The sequence below is a fragment of the Delphinus delphis genome, chromosome 1 (genome assembly GCF_949987515.2).
Source record: "Delphinus delphis chromosome 1, mDelDel1.2, whole genome shotgun sequence".
Taxonomy (NCBI): domain Eukaryota; kingdom Metazoa; phylum Chordata; class Mammalia; order Artiodactyla; family Delphinidae; genus Delphinus; species Delphinus delphis.
In genome coordinates this window covers 175,487,459-175,505,174 of record NC_082683.1, presented here as the reverse complement: position 1 = coordinate 175,505,174, position 17,716 = coordinate 175,487,459, and the positions used below count along the sequence as shown (strand labels likewise).

Below are 17,716 nucleotides of genomic sequence, written 5' to 3'. Positions count from 1 at the left end.
GTTTGGTGTATAAATGTTTGCTGGGCCAGGAAGAGACATGGGACACAGAGAGGAATTTGGTAGGTTCCTCCCTGTCTACACACCTAGTTCCTACTATAGTTCCTACTGTACTAGTTCCTACTATATACAGGGATACGGGGGATAGCTCCCTTCCTGGAATAGGCCCTCTATCTAAATGTTTTTTAGGCAGTTATGGGGAAGGTCAAAGTTTCCTCCTGAGTCTTTTGGGCCTTGATTGTTTTCAGTTCAAAATAATCCGCATGCCAAAGAGACATTTTGAGGTGGCAGGTTTTGCTCCCCTACACTCACAAGGGAGGTGCTGTAGGGTTGGGGATAAAACACAAGGTTTGCATCATCCTGATTCTGTTATTTATAACTTTGGTTTAGTCTGGGTCCCTGTTCTGTCAATGATAAACTAATCTTTACCTCAGATGGTATTTGGCATATGTATTAATTTCTGCCTTCTTATGTATTTGATATGCTATATTAGTTTATATTTGTAAAGTATGATTATATAAGTTAATAGGCTTTTTAAATTTTAAAAAGTCATAATATGTTGCTTATATTTGTTTCATAAATTTGTTTTTAGGATCAATGAGTCAAGAATTCTGACTTTTCAAAATTCTTTAGTGTTCTTCCTTCTTTCCAGTAACTTTGTATTAGAATGGGTAAGCCAGAAGCGTTTGGATTTTAAAGAAAACCTGATAAAATCACAGCAGTCTTTGTTGGGAGGATGGTCACTGTAGTCAAACTTCTTCATCTTTTTGGGGGGTCTTGCTTCCTGTTTTCCTTTTCTTTTGTGCTGCATGAAACCTGACAAAGTGTGTTGATAAGACTCAACTGATAAAATAAGACCCACATTCACTGTATCTCTGAGGACCCTTGGTATTACAGTGGTCCCTCATATCTGCACGGTAGGGGGGCGACTGGTTCCACGTATCTCCCCCCACCCCCATACCAAAATTCGAAGATGCTCAAGGTCTCTATATAAAATGGTGCAGTATTTGCATATAACCTGTGCACACCCTACTATATACTTTAAATCATCTCTAGATTACTTATAATGCCTAATACAATGTAAACGTTATGTAAATAGTTGCTGACCCTGGCAAATTCAAGGTTTGCTTTTTGGAACTTTCTGGGATTTTTTTTGTTTTCCCCTGAATATTTTCAGTCCATGATTGGTTGAATCTTTCATTATTTAAAATTATCACTTGAGAGAGAGGAGGTTTTCCTGTGCCCGAAGCCTTGGAATGGTGACAGGGGACGTGATCCAAAGCACCAGTGGAGAAGCATATAGAAGCAGGAACACCTAACCTATTGGAAGAGGAGGCAGGAAGGTAGATTTCACAGGTAGAAGTAGCATGTTTGATGGTGGGAAGCTTAGGGAATTCTCATCCCAGTCCTTCTACTTGCTCATTGAAGTAAGAGTCAGTCATCAGCTGATAATGAGCGGAATGGCAGGGGTGGAGTGTTGTAGATTTGAGAAGGAAGAAAAAGGTGTGATGTGGTGATGTTGGATAGTGAGAAAAGAAATATTCCAAGAAAGTGTAGTAAAATACGCACCAGTGTTTAGTGCCCATTTGGGATTTGAGGTCGCGAATGCAAAACTGGAATTGTTAGCTTGGTTGTGTGTTTTTCTTCAGCCACATTCAGCTGCTTCAGAGTTAGAGACGGAGCAGGCAGACCGCTGTCAGAATCTAAACTGCTGTGTACTACAAAGAGAGGAAGGCATAAAAGAGCAGTGGCCTACCAAGGGGGAGGACAGTGGGTGTGGTCTACCATAATAGAAGAGGAGTATTTTAGTATTGACATTACTTAAATCACCAGCACAGGGTAGCAGTCAACAGCAGGGAGGCTTTTAGTGGGCTTCCTTATCATTTTATTTTATTTTATTTTATTTTATTTTATTTTATTTTTTGCGGTATGCGGGCCTCTCACTGTTGTGGCCTCTCTCGTTGCGGAGCACAGGCTCTGGACGTGCAGGCCCAGCGGCCATGTCTCACGGGCCCAGCCGCTCCGTGGCATATGGGATCTTGCCGGACCAGGGCACGAACCCGTGACCCCTGCATCGGCAGGCGGACTCTCAACCACTGCGCCACCAGGGAAGACCTTCATTATCATTTAAAAATTCTGTTTAGGTAGAGCACCCCTTCCTGCTTGTACCTGGGAAGGATGACTCCTGCTGTGAACCTTCCCTGGGCCACTATTTACAAAGCAATGAAAGAAGGATTATATTGATTAACCAAGGAATCCAAAGAGAAAAACAAATCTCCTACCCCAAGAGGCCATGTCTGGCTTAAAAAAAATTTTGAATCCTCTTTTTGCCAGGCACCATCTATATGTACAGCTCCATCTAAGAAGAATTAGTGTTCCCGTTTGACAAATCAGGAATGGAGGAGGGAGGTTCGCAGATGTTGTGTAAATTGCAGGCCCCGTCAGTGAGTAATAGGCATGGCTGAACGTCATATCTAGGCCTTTTGCATCCAAGACTTCTGTGCTTTTTCCTCTGCTGAGTTACCTGTTATCTTTAAATCCTTTCATTTTTTTTTTTGACTCAAAAGAGCTATAGGCAGTAGCAGAAGAATTTATGACTACTGTAAGAATTATTGTTTAAGCATAATAATGTGAAATTGGTAAATATAGTTTTCTAATATAAATACAGAATAGGAGACTTTAACTCTTTAATATGTGATCCAGGAAGAAGAATTGCAAAAACCTAATAATGAGTATTTTACCTCTGTTCATGGTTACAGGGAAGGTAATGAATCAGTTCTATGAGGTCCTTTTCTTTTCCCCTATGCTTGATCAGTTTATTACTGTTTTTAACTGTGTTGGGTTTTTATTTATTATGGAGTAATTCAGGTATAGAAACATGTAACAACATGAAAACCCATGTAAATAGAAATAGAAAGGTCAAGAAGGAAAACAGTGCACACATGATTATTGTCCTGTGGGTCCCTCTGATCCCCATTCCACCTCCTCCCCTAGGAGGGACCATTCTCCCGACTAAGGCCTCAAGGGTGTTTGTGTATCATGCAGCATCTGCAGACCTCCGTTGTATGCCTGTGGAATGTTGAATGTGGAAAAGCAAATCGTAAAATTGTTTGTCTTTTTCTTACTGGTTTTGTAGATGTTCTTTATATATTCTGGACACTCAGTCTTTGTCAGTTATATAAATTCCAAGTGAAGTAAACTCTGAGCCTTTTCATTTCACTATTATAATATTGTCTTTAAATATTTTAAGTAATTGAATTTATGAAATACTTTTCTTTACAGTTCTGGATTTTGGGGTCTTAGTTAAGAAAATTTTAACTCTGAGGTCATAAAGGTATTTCTCAATATTTTTTAAAATTTGTGAAGTTGGATTTTTTTTATATTTAGTTTTTAAATCTGCCTGGAATTTCCTTTTATATATAATATAAATTTCCTTTTATATATAATATAAATTATATATAATATATACTATAACATAATATATAATATAAATATAATATAAATTATATATAATATAATATTTATTTATATATAATATATATGTATTTATAATAGTATAATAATGCACACTTGCATTATTTAAATAAATTTTCTTTGTTCTTCTGATCTAAAATGCCACCTTTGTTGACTTTTCAAATATATGTATATATATGTGTGTGTATATAATATATATGTATACATATATTTTGTTATTGTTTATATGTATTCATAAATAGAGGTCTATTTTTAGGTTTTGAAATTAAGCTCTTTTTTTTTTTTTTTTTGCGGTACGCCGGCCTCTCACTGCTGTGGCCTCTCCCGTTGCGGAGCACAGCCTCCGGACGTGCAGGCTCAGTGGCCATGGCTCACAGGCCCAGCCGCTCCGCGGCACGTGGGATCCTCCCTGTCTGGGGCACGAACCCGTTTCCTCTGCATTGGCAGGCGGACTCTCAACCACTGTGCCACCAGGGAAGCCTGAAATTAAGCTCTTTTGATCTGTTTATCCTTATAGCAATATCACATTCTCTTAATTACTCTAACTTTATAAGACAATATATGTTAAGTAAATATTATACCTGTTGTTCTTTTATTTTTCAGAATTGTTTTGGCTGTGATCTTCCATATACATTTTAAAATCAGTTTGTAAATTTACATGAGAAATCTTTTGAGATACTGACTGGAATAGCATTGGATTTATAGATTACCTTGGAGAAAAATGGCATCTTTATGAACGTGGTGTATTTCCCCAAAATCTTCCTTCATGACCTTTGATATGTGGTACATTCTCTATAGATGATCTTGGAAGTTTTCCCTTGCTGTTCATTCTGATTAGAATATACTTCTGTCAGATTCTCCATATTGCTTTCTGTATGAAATTCCCAGGGTTGCTATAACAAATGACTGTGAACTGTGAATTAAAACAACAGAAAATGTGGCCGTCTGCAATCCAAGAAGCAGGCCCTCATTGGGGAACTGAATCAACCAACACCTTGATCTTGGATTTCCCAGGCTTCAGAACTCTGAGAAATAAATGTCAGTTGTTTAAGCCACCATATCTGTGATATTTTGTTATGGCAGCCTGGGCTGACTAGGACAGGGAGAATCCATTCTCTGCCTCTTCCAACTTCTGGTGACTATTAGCAGTCCTTGACTTGTGGCTGCATCACTCCAATCTCTGCCTCTGTCTTCACATCGCTTACTCCTCTGTGTCTTTGTCTTCTTTCTGTCTCAAATCTCCATCTGCCTTTCTCTTATAAAGACATGTCATTGGATTTAGTACCCATCTGGATAGTCCAGGATAACCCCCTTATCTCAAGCTGCTCACTTAATCACATCTATAATGCTCCCCTTTCTAAACACAGTCAACATTTACAAGTTCTGGGGATTAGGATATCGACATATTTGGGGGGGCACATTTCAACTTATTACATCTTATTAATTCACATCTCAACTCAAATGTCACCTCCTCAGATGACATTTTCTCTTATCTTCTTTATACTCTTGTAGTTGAAATTTTCTTAATAATTAGTTTAATGTTTTATCTGTTGTCTCTCTTCCTATTTAAAAAAATGTAACTCTTTGCAGGGAGGGGCTCTGTTGTATTTATTGCTATTTTCAGGTTGGTATTCAGATAATACACACTGGGAAAGCTTTATCAGTTGTTTGTAGCTGGTGTCTGCTGGTTGAGTATCCATTATAATTGGTCTATGTAATGTTATACTAGTTGCTAGATATTTTATTTTATTATTTAATTTAATTTTTTTATATAGCAGGTTCTTATTAGTTATCCATTTTATACACATCAGTGTATACATGTCAGTCCCAATCTCCCAATTCATCATAGCGCCACCACCACCACCCCTGCCACTTTCCGCGCTTGGTGTCCATACTTTTGGTCTCTACATCTGCATCTCTGTTTCTGCCCTGCAAACCGGTTCATCTGTACCATTTTTCTAGATTCCACATATAGGCGTTAATATACGATATTTGTTTTTCTCTTTCTGACTTAATTCACTCTGTATGACAGTCTCTAGGTCCATCCACGTCTCTACAAATGACCCAATTTTGTTCCTTTTTACGGCTAATATTCCATCGTATATATGTACCACAACTTCTTTATCCATTCGTCTGTCGATGGGCATTTAGGTTGCTTCCATGACCTGGCTATTGTAAATAGTGCTGCAGTGAACATTGGGGTGCATGTGTCTTTTTGAATTATGGTTTTCTCTGGGTGTATGCCCAGTAGTAGAATTGCTGGGTCTTATGGTAATTCTATTTTTAGTTTTTTAAGGAACCTCCATACTGTTCTCCATAGTGGCTGTATGGGCTGTGCTCCATAGTGGCTGTATGTGGTGGGAATTTACATTCCCACCAGCAGGGCAAGAGGGTTCCCTTTTCTCCACACCCTCTCCAGCATTTGTTGTTTGTAGATTTTCTGATGATGCCCATTCTAATTGGTGTAAAGTGATACCTCATTGTAGTTTTGATTTGCATTTCTCTAATAATTAGTGATGTGGAGCAGCTTTTCATGTGCTTCGTGGCCATCTGTATGTCTTCTTTGGAGAAATGTCTATTTAGGTCTTCTGCTGATTTTTTGATTGGTTTGTTTGTTTTTTTAATATTGAGCTGCATGGACTGTTTATATATTTTGGAGATTAATCTGTTGTCCATTGATTCGTTTGCGAATATTTTCTCCCATTCTGAGGGTTGTTGTTTGGTCTTGTTTGTAGTTTCCCTTGCTTTGCAAAAAGATTTTAAGTTTCATTAGGTCCCATTTGTTTATTTTGTTTTTATTCCCATTACTCTAGGAGGTGGATCAAAAAGATCTTGCTGTGATTTATGTCAAAGAGTGTTCTGCCTATGTTTTCCTCTAAGACTTTTATAGTGTCCAGTCTTACATTTAGGTCTCTAATCCATTTTGAGTTTATTTTTGTGTGTGTTGTTAGGGAGTGTTCTAATTTCATTCTTTTACATGTAGCTGTCCAGTTTTCCCAGCACCACTTATTGAAGAGGCTGTCTTTTCTCCACTGTATATCCTTGCCTCCTTTGTCATAGATTAGTTGACCATTGGTGCATGGGTTTATCTCTGGGCTTTCTATCCTGTTCCATTGATCTGTATTTCTGTTTTTGTGCCAGTAACACTGTCTTGATTACTGTACCTTTGTAGTATAGTCTGAAGTCAGGGAGTCTGATTCCTCCAGCTCTGTTTTTTTCCTTCAAGACAGCTTTGGCTATTAGGGGTCTTGTGTGTCTCCATAGAGATTTTAAGATTTTTTTTTTCTAGTTCTGTAAAAAGTGCCATTGGTAATTTGATAGGGATTGCATTGAATCTGTACATTGCTTTGGGTAGTATAGTCATTTTCACAATATTGATTCTTCAAGAACATGGTATATCTCTGCATCTGTTGGTATCATCTTTAATTTCTTTCATCAGTGTCTTGTAGTTTTCTGCATACAGGTATTTTGTCTCCCTAGGTAGGTTTATTCCTAGGTATTTTATTCATTTTATTGCAATGGTAAATGTTGCAAAAGTGTTTCCTTAATTTCTCTTTCAGATTTTTCATCTTTAGTGTATAGGAATGCAAGAGATTTCTGTGCATTGATTTTGTATCCTGCAACTTTACCAAATTCATTGATTAACTCTAGTAGTTTTCCGGTGGCATCTTTAGGATTGTCTATGTATAGTGTCATGTCATCTGCAAACAGTGACAGTTTTACTTCTTTTTTTCCAATTTGTATACCTTTTATTTCTTTTTCTTCTCTGATTGCCATGGCTAGGACTTTCAAAACTATGTTGAATAATAGTGGTGAGAGTAGACAACCTTGTCTTGTTCCTGATCTTAGAGGAAATGCTTTCAGTTTTTCACCATTGAGAATGATGTTTGCTGTGGGTTTGTCATATATGGCTTTTATTATGTTGAGGTAGGTTCCCTCTATGCCCACTTTCTGGAGAGTTTTTATCATAAATTGGTGTTGAATTTTGTTGAAAGCTTTTTCTGCATCTACTGAGATGATCATATGGATTTTATTCTTCAGTTTATTAATATGGTATGTCACATTGATTGATTTGTGTATATTGAAGAATCCTTGCATCCTTGGGATAAATCCCACTTGATCATGGTGTATGATCTTTTTAATGTATTGTTGGATTCTGTTTGCTAGTATTTTGTTGAGGATTTTTGCATCTATATTCATCAGAGATATTGGTCTGTAATTTTCTTTTTTTGTAGTATCTTTGTCTGATTTTGGTATCAGAGTGATGGTGGCCTCATAGAATGAGTTTGGGCATGTTCCTTCCTCTGCAATTTTTTGGAAGAGTTTGAGAAGGCTGGGTGTTAGCTCTTCTCTCAATGTTTGATAGAATTCACCGAAGCCATCGGGTCCTGGACTTTTGTTTGTTGGAAGATTTTCAATCACAGTTTCAATTTCAGTGCTTGTGATTGGTCTGTTCATATTTTCTGTTTCTTCCTGGCTCAGTCTTGGAAGGTTATACCTTTCTAAGAATTTGTCCATTTCTTCCAGGTTGTCCATTTTATTGGCATAGAATTGCTTGTAGCAGTCTCTTAGGATGCTTTGTATTTCTGCAGTGTCTGTTGTAACTTCTCTTTTTTCATTTCTAATTTCATTGATTTGAGTCCTCTCCCTCTTTTTCTTGATGAATCTGGCTAATGGTTTATCAATTTTGTTTATCTTCTCAAAGAACCAGCTTTTAGTTTTATTGATCTTTGCCATTGTTTTCTTTGTTTCTATTTCATTTATTTCTGCTCTGATCTTTATGATTTCTTTCCTTCTGCTAACTTTGGGATTTGTTTGTTTTTCTTTCTCTAGTTCCTTTAGGTGTAAGTTTAGATTGTTTATTTGAGATTTTTCTTGTTTCTTGAGGTAGGCTTGTATAGCTATAAACTTCCCTTTTAGAACTGCTTGTGCTGCATCCCATAGGTTTTGGATCATCGTGTTTTCATTGTCATTTGTCTTTAGGTATTTTTTGATTCCCTCTTTGATTTCTTTGATCTTTTGGTTATTTAGTAACATATTGTTTAGCCTCCATGTGTTTGTGTTTTTTACATTTTCTCCCCCTGTATATTATTTCTAATCTCATAGTGTTGTTGTCAGAAAAGATGCTTGATATGATTTCAATTTTCTTAAATTTACCGAGGCTTGGTTTGTGACCCAAGATGTGATCTATCCCGGAGAATGTTCCGTGCGCACTTGAGAAGAAAGTGTAATCTGCTGTTTTTGGATGGAATGTCCTATAAATATCAATTAAATCCATCTGGTCTGTTGTGTCATTTAATGCTTGTGTTTCCTTATTAATTTTCTGTTTGGTTGATCTGTACACTGGTGTAAGTGAGGTGTTAAAGTCCTCCACTATTATTGTGTTACTGTCTATTTCCTCTTTTATTGCTGTTAGCAGTTGCCCTATGTTTTGAGGTGCTTCTATGTTGGGTGCATATATATTTATACTTGTTATATCTTCTTCTTGGATTGATCCCTTGATCATTATGTAGTGTCCTTCTTTATCTTTTGTAATAGTCTTTATTTTAAAGTCTATTTTGTCTGATATGAGAATTGCTACTCCAGCTTTCTTTTGATTTCCATTTGCATGGAATATCTTTTTCCATCCCCTCACTTTCAGGCTGTATGTGTCCCTAGGTCTGAAGAGGGTCTCTTGTAGATGGCATATACATGGGTCTTGTTTTTGTATCCATTCAGTGAGCCTGCATCTTTTGGTTGGAGCATTTAATCCATTCACGCTTAAGGTAATTATCGATATTTATGTTCCTATTACCATTTTCTTAGTTGTTATGGGTTTGTTTTTGTAGGTCCTTTTCTTTTTTTGTGTTTCCCACTTAGAGAAGTTCCTTTAGCATTTTTTGTGAAGCTGGTTTGGTGGTGGTGAGATCCTTGCCAGGTAGAGTAATCTTGGTTGTAGTTTCTTCCCTTTCATCACTTTCAATATGTCATGCCACTCCCTTCTGGCTTGTAGAGTTTCTGCTGAGAAATCAGCTGTTAACCTTATGGGAGTTTCCTTGTATGTTATTTGTCGTTTTTCCCTTGTTGCTTTCAATAATTTTTCTTTGTCTTTAATTTTTGTCAATTTGATTACTATGTGTCTCGACGTGTTTCTCCTTGGGTTTATCCTGTATGGGACTCCCTGCACTTCCTGGACTTGAGTGGCTATTTCCTTTCCCATGTTAGGGAAGTTTTCGACTGATCTCTTCATATATTTTCTTGGGTCCTTTCTGTCTGTCTTGTCCTTCTGGGACCCCTGTAATGCGAATGTTGGTGCATTTACTGTTGTCCTAGAGGTCTCTTAAGCTGTCTTCATTTCTTTTCTTTCTAATCTGTCCCATGGCAGTGAATTTCACCATTCTGTCTTCCAGGTCACTTATCCGTTCTTCTGCCTCAGTTATTCTGTTATTGATTCCTTCTAGTGTATTTTTCATTTCAGTTGTTGTATTGTTCATCTCTGTTTGTTTGTTTTTTAATTCTTCTAGGTGTTTGTTCTTTATTTCTCCTAGATCTTTGTTAAACATTTCTTGCATCTTCTTGATCTTAGCCTCCATTCTTTTTCTGAGGTCCTGGATCATCCTCACTCTCATTATTCTGAATTCTTTTTCTGGAAGGTTGCCTATCTCCACTTCATTTAGTTGTTTTTCTGGGATTTTATCTTGTTCCTTCATCTGGTACATAGCCCTCTGCCTTTTCATCTTGTCTATCTTTCTGTGAATGTGGTTTTTGTTCCACAGGCTGCAGGATTGTAGTTCTTCTTGCTTCTGCTGTCTGCCGTCTGGTGGATGAGTCTATCTAAGAGGCTTATTCAAGCTTCCTGATGGGAGGGACTGGTGGTGGGTAGAGCTGGGTGTTGCTCTGGTGGGCAGAGCTCAGTAAAACTTTAATCCTCTTGTCTGCTGATGGGTGGGGCTGAGTTCCCTCCCTGTTAGTTGTTTGGCCTGAGGCCACCCAACACTGGAGCCTACCCAGCTCTTTTATGGGGCTAATGGCGGACTCTGGGAGGGCTCACGCCAAGGAGTACATCCCAGAACTTCTGCTGCCAGTGTCCTCGTCCCCACAGTGAGCCACAGCCACCCCTTGCCTCTGCAGAAGACCCTCCAACACTAACAGGTAGGTCTGGTTCAGTCTCCTGTGGGGTCACTGCTCCCTCCCCTGGGTCCTGATGCACACAGTACTTTGTGGGTGCCCTCCAAGAGTGGAGTCTCTGTTTCCCTCAGTCCTGTTGAAGTCCTGCAGTCAAATCCCACTAGCCTTCAAAGTCTGATTCTCTAGGAATTCGTCCTCCTATTGCCAGACCCCCAGGTTGGGAAGCCTGACATGGGGCTCAGAACCTTCACTCCAGTGGGTGGACTTCTGTGGTATAAGTGTTCTCCTGTTTGCAAGTCACCCACCCAGAAGTTACGGAATTTGATTTTATTGTGATTGCGCCCCTCCTGCCGTCTCATTGTGGCTTCTCCTTTGTCTTTGGATGCGGGGTATCTTTTTTGGTGAGTTTCAGTGTCTTCCTGTCGATGATTTTTCAACAGTTAGTTATGATTCCGGTGCTCTTGCGAGAGGGAGTGAGAGCACGTCCTTCTACTCCGCCATCTTGAACCAATCTCCCTAGATATTTTAAATATCATTCCTGACTGTATATCTAGCATCTAGAACAGTGGCCAGCACACAGTAGGTTGTCAATAAATAATTGTGTTAACTAAGAGATTGCACAGAAGAACACAGAAGAGGATGGAGAATAGTGTGTGGCCAGGTTATAGAGAGATTTCTATGTCATCATAAGGAGTTGGGACTTTTTCCTGAAAAATGATAGAGATTAATCCCAGAGTTTTAAGTAGGGAAATAATATAATTGGATCTGCATTTAAAACATGAAATTCAAAATGAATTAGCCTTAAATATTTTGGAATCTCTATTGAACCCCTGAGGTGATATTCAGAAAGATGGAATGAGATGGAGAGAAATCTGCCCTTTATTGTTGAGATAGATAGTTGCTAATAAGCTACACAATCCAGCCTTTATTTCGCAAGAGACACGTCCGTTTTGTGTGTGTGTGTGTGTGTGTGTACATGCACGTGCATTTGACTGAAGATTTTGCAATAAATATCTTGAAATATATTGCTTGAGATTATTTTTGTTGTGAACAGCAGGAACTGATTCTGGCTAATTTAAGGGAGAGAAAAGTATCATCATCCATTGGTTTGATATTGGGGTACATCTTACAATCTAAAGAGTAAGTGATTAAATTGTGGAAAGGTAAAGAACTGGGGCAGCTCCAAGGCTTAGTACCAGAAGCTCATGGACGTTTTCTTTTTTTTTTTTTTTAACATCTTTATTGGAGTATAATTGCTTTACAATGGTGTGTTAATTTCTGCTTTATAACAAAGTGAATCAGCTATATGCATACGTATATCCCCGTATCCCCTCCCTCTTGCATCTGCCTCCCACCCTCCCTATCCCACCCCTCTAGGTGGTCACAAAGCTCTGAGCTGATCTCCCTGTACTGTGTGGCTGCTTCCCACTAACTATCTATTTTACATCTGGTAGTATATATAAGTCATGGACATTTTCTATAGAATGGTTCTAATGATCTCAGTCTTCATGTCTTTCAATTCTAACTTTCAGAAATGTTTTATACTGAGGTTTTTCTTAAATCTGTTTCTGTCATATCTTTGACTTTTAGTGAATTCAGAGGCCGCTCATATTTCCAAATATGTATTCTTCCTCTTCTCTTGGAAAGATAGAATCCCTGATTTTTAGCTGGGTATGTGAACATAAACAACGAAGACTATATCCCCAAACCTCTTTGGCTTAGATGTGGTCTTATGACAAAGTTCTAGTCAAAGAGATGTAAGCACAACTGCATATGGTGGTTTTTAGAAACTTTCTTCAGTCAGTGGCTTCTTTTTGGATACTTCCTTGAATGGAGATGTAGAGGCTGGAGATCTGACATCTGAGACACAAGAGTTACAGCCACACAGTGAGAGCTGCAGGGAACCTGATTTAATGAAGACTTTGGTAGAACTGCCCTACTGTCCCTGTACTCTGCCCGTGCGCTTTTATGTGAGAGAGAAATGTGTGTGTGTATCACTTGTATATGTGTGATCTCTGGTATAATTTCACTTAAAAATTATTTTATAAATTTTAGGATTTGTTACAGGATGTGGAGATTGTAGCCTGTGCTCTGCTTTCTTGAAATGGAAGTCCCTTTGCTCATCTGTCCACTTTTCCTTATTATAAGAACTCTGTGTATATTAAGAAAATTCGTTTTTTGTTTATCATATGTATGTTACTAATATTTCCCTGTTTGTCTTTTGCATATTTTCTTTTTGTTTAGATCTTTTGTTCTTCTATACAGCTGTTTTACTATTTAACTAGTCATCTTTATCAGTTTCTTATGAGTTTGGGCTCTTATGTTATTCTCAAGAAGGCCTTTTCTACTCCAAGATGATAAAAATATTTGTTCATATTTTTCCCTGGTACATGTGTAATTTTATTTAAAAATTGAAATTCTTTAACTCTTTAACTTGGAATTTATTTTTATATAAAGATTAATATAGAGTTACAGCTTTCTCCTCCCAAATGACTAGCCAGTTATCCCTATATTATTTTTTTAGTAATCTAATTTTAGGAGTCTCGGGATTTAAACATATGGAAATATCAAAGTAGAAGTTTACTGTTTATGTATTAAAGCCCCACAGTGTCTTTTCAGGTGAATTCCGTATACCATATGGTCAGTTTTGCAGTACAGGTAGAAAAAATACTAGGGGAATACGGAGGAAGGAATAGCTGGCTTTCTGGAGAAATTTTGGAAACCTTTTGTGATTGTTTTAAAGTATGTCAAAATTCTTTGACAATCCTCCCTGCAAAGGTGGAGACATTTCTTGAGCATTATCAGGACTTAGTGATTCACTTCCAATGAATAGAACATGGCCAAATAGATAAAAGACACTAGTTTTCTCCTTGCGCGCACGCTCTCTCCCTGTCCTTGCCCCACCCCCACCCCCCGCCCCAGCAAGTTTCTCATCTAGGCCAGCTGCCATGTAATCACAACACTGAAGCCGCCCTATAAAGAGGTGCACATTGTGAGGAGCTGAGGCATCCTGCCAGCAGCCAACAAGGGGTTTTGCCAGTAGCCATATGCAGGAGCCATCATGGAAGGGGATCCTCCAGCCCAGTCAGGCTTCAGATCCCTGCAGCCCCAGTCAGTGTCCTGACTGCGTGAGATGCCCTGTGTTGGAACCACCAGCTAAGCTCCGTCCAAATTCCTGACCACAGAAACTATGATATAATAAATGTTTCTTGTTTTGACAGTGGCCCTGTTTTAGAGTAACTTACTACACTCATCTGACAACCAAAACACTTTGAGGAGAGAGTATAATTTGAGTCGGTTCTTGAAGGACCAGTAGGAAAAGTTATTTTTATTTTTTTAGTAAAGAAGTTGGGAGAGGGCATTCTAAGCGTAGTAGATGTCATACGTGAAGTCAAAGAAAAGTTATGATGTATTCAGGAATAATTTAAAATATCTAATGAGTATAATAAGACCCAAAATACTACACAGTGGGGAGCTGCATGAATTGAGTTTAAAGCTTGTGAAAGGTTTTTTGCAAAGTTAAGAAGCTTAGACTTTGTCTTTAAGGTCATGCAGAAGCAACAATAGGTTTTAACCTACCCCAGCACGATGAGATTTGGGTTAGAGGGCAATAAATCTTACGATATAGTCTGATGGGTAAGTAGTCTGAAAATGATGCTCTCCTGAGAGAGCTGATGAGTTGGATTTATTTCTGCAGTAGTAGAGATGGGGAGAAGTATAATTTAAGGTATTTTTGAAGTTGAATCAGTAGGATTTGAAGCCCAAGAGTCAAATTACACAATTCAATCAAATAGAATTAGTTAAATATTTCTGACAAATTTTGATATTACACAGCACACCATAGGTATGTATTAATTTGTTTCAGTGAAAGAATAAAATTTTGTGAAGAAAAGAAATTTTGGGAGGATACAGAGCATTATATTTGGACCATGCTATTAAATTTTACATTTGCATTAAAACTCTATGAAGCCATCATTGAGAGATTTTAGTATAATCCCTCCAGTTCTGTTCAGTATTGTGAGACATTCTGTTTCCTAAAACGTGAGCATAAGTGAGAAAGTTGGAACATGCTGTTTTTCTCCGAGATGACGAAAAGTGTGAAGGAGGTGCTCAGGAAAGATTTGGTTCAGTCTCCACCGGAACATTGAGACTGTTCTGCTGGGTATTTTGTTTGAATTTATTCTCTCAGGAGTCCACCTTTAAAAAATCTTACAGAAAAAGAAACGTATCTGTCTTCATTTCGGGAGTTCCAGATGGGGGAAGGTGTGAGGATAGAGCAGGACCCTTGAGGCCCCTACAGCCTGTACGCCTGTTCCCCAAACCCCACAGGGCCTGAGACTCTAAGGGCTTGTCAGGTGCCCAGGGTGACTGGGGCGGGCATGTGACCTGGTTTGAAAAATCCTCCCTTGGTGATTCTAATACGCCTTCTCTCACCTTCTACTGTCTCACTCCCTGCTCCATCCTGAAAATCACTGTTCTTATTTATTTATTTATTTGGTCGTGTTGGGTCTTTAGTTGTGGCATGCGAACTCTTAGTTGTGGCATGCATGTGGGATCTAGTTCCCTGACTGAGGATCGAACCTGGGTCCCCTACATTGGAAGCATGGAGTCTTAACCACTGCACCACCCGGGAAGTCCCTGAAAAATCACTGCTCTAATGCACGTAGTTAAGCGCAACCCTTCTGTGTGCTAAAGGAGGCATGTAGTTAGATCTTTAGGAATATATGTTGTGAAAAGGTGCTGACCTGGAAAGTGTAGTCTTATGTACATCTGAATATATGTGTCATAGATTTTTGCTGGGCCCTGATTTTTTTTTTTTTTGCGGTATGCGGGCCTCTCACTGCTGTGGCCTCTCCCGTTGCAGAGCACAGGCTCCGGACGCGCAGGCTCAGCGGCCATGGCTCACGGGCCCAGCCGCTCCGCGGCACGTGGGATCCTCCCAGACCGGGGCACAAACCCACGTCCCCTGCATCGGCAGGCGGACTCCCAACCAGTGCGCCACCAGGGAAGCCCTGGACCCTGATTTTAAATCGGGTTTATATTTTGTTAGGAATCCATCAAATGATGGGCAAGCACTGGTTTTGGTTGTCCTGGGAAACCTGAGCGTGCTTCCATTACAGCCACTTCAGCTTCACTGAGGCAGTGCAGAGCTGGGTAACTTAGATTCCGAACATACTGACTTGTTTAGCTAAGTGAGTCATTTAGTAATTAACTTACATGTTTGTATTTATAGACTTACCCCAGTGGATTTAGATGCCGGGTGAAATTACACTAACATCTTCCCCTGTTCTACTGATTATAATTGAGAAGATTCTGCCTTATCCGCAGTCCTTCTTGGCAGTGAGTGCTGTTGTTTTTAATATGTAAATCTAAGATATTTTTATCTTACCACTTTTTTTTTAATGCGAAGAAGCTGATTTCTGGTACTTCTGATATGTATCGCAGTAAATGAGCAAATGACATTTAGGCCTCTTCACTATGGCTGACAGAGAAAAAAAAGATACAATTAGTTAGTTCTCTCATTTCTGTTTTGTTTCCTATAGATGAACATTGTCAGTGTCTCTTTTATGTTCATGAATTTAAATACTAGTCTGTGATGTGCAGTTATTTTTTTAAGATTCATTCTTTTATACCATGCTTTCTGTAAGGCAATGAATGAGAGGTCTCAAGAATATACTTGTCTCACTGAAAGTCTTTGAGTTAGACTAAGCAAAGACTTTGCTTAAATAACAGTGCCCAAAGCTTACTTAGAGGTAAGTGCCTTTGTAGTAAATGGATTGAAATGCTATGGAATTCAAAGGAGGGAGAAAGTTGGGAGGTGCTGTGTTAGGCAGGCTGGGCTATGCCTCAGTAACAAACCAACTCAGAAATCTCAGTGTGTTATTATATAAAAGCCTTCAGTGTGCCTGCCAGGTCTCCAAGGCAGCTCACTTTAAGCAGTGATTCGAGGTTCCATCTTGACTCTGTCATCTCAACACTAGTTTTCCATTCACTGAGGCAGGGGATAAAAATCTGTGTAGTATCCCTCTGGGATTTTTCACTGCCTGGGCCTGGCAGTGACACACATTACTTCTCACAATTTTTGGTCAAAGCTAGTAATATAGCATACCTATCTCTAGCAGGACCAGAATTGTGAAGAAGCATGTAGGTAATAGGGGAGAATTGCATGTCTGTGCCACGGCTGTTATGTCGTTATGACTGAGATAAAAGGCATAAAATAATGAAATATTTGTGGGGTCAAAGGCATAGTTTTATTTGTCGGTTTTGCTTTCGTTTTAATATATGATTGTTTTTAGAGTATGCTGTGGACATATAAACAAAATAATGAATATCCCCAGGTTAAAGGTGCTCATTGTTTCTATGACTTTTAATTTTTCTAAGTTCTCACATCTGCTGGAATCTTTACATCCTTTTGACTTTTGGTTGTCATGCATCTAGGTAATATTTTTAAAATGACGTGTACATCTGCCCTGGGATACTGTATTTGTGATACTGGATCTAAAACATAGCAGAATACTTATTAGCATTTCCAGATAACTTTATCCTAAAGAGGAAAACATTTTTTATCTGGTAGGAAGAGGTAACTTTTTCAAAGTCACAAGACGTAAGAGGAAGATTATTGGGATTGAAAGATTAAGTAATTTGTTCTTTTTTTCTCCATGCAGGACCTACAGTTGTCCCTTGAACAACATGGGTTTGAATTGTGTGGGTCCATTTATACACGGATTGTTTTCAATAAATATACAAAAATATATGTGTAGAACATCGTGTGCAAGACTTATATTGAAGTGGATAGCCTATCCTTACACAGAAATAGGGTGAGTGATATTTAATATAAAATTAATAATGTGTCAGTTTTCTTACTGTTTTGTAACTTTGCTTTCAAATAATTACTTTGCTGTAGAGTATGCCTTCAAGATTATCATGCAAAGCAAAGAGAGCATGGAGGAAGCACATGATTAAACTCTTTGGCCTAGAAATGATACACATTCACATTATATGACCCCAAACTAGTAACATAGCTTCACTTAGAAGAAAGGGGGCTTGGAAATTAGATCATCACTTTCTGGCAGCAACTTAACCCTAGAGAAGGAGAGTGTGGATCTTTGGAGGTCAGCTTGCTGTCTGTCATACCACT

The 17,716-nt window shown here is 38.6% G+C and overlaps 1 long non-coding RNA gene across 1 annotated transcript in view; it reads left to right on the top strand.

Moving 5' to 3' along the window:
- LOC132424945 (uncharacterized) overlaps nt 1–17,387 on the top strand; it is a 38,480-nt gene extending 21,093 nt beyond the window's left edge. Inside the window, exon 6 of the long non-coding RNA XR_009519309.1 lies at nt 17,244–17,387. This is a non-coding gene — a long non-coding RNA (uncharacterized lncRNA). The remainder of the gene's footprint in view (nt 1–17,243) is intronic.
- Nucleotides 17,388–17,716: the final 329 nt, after the last annotated feature.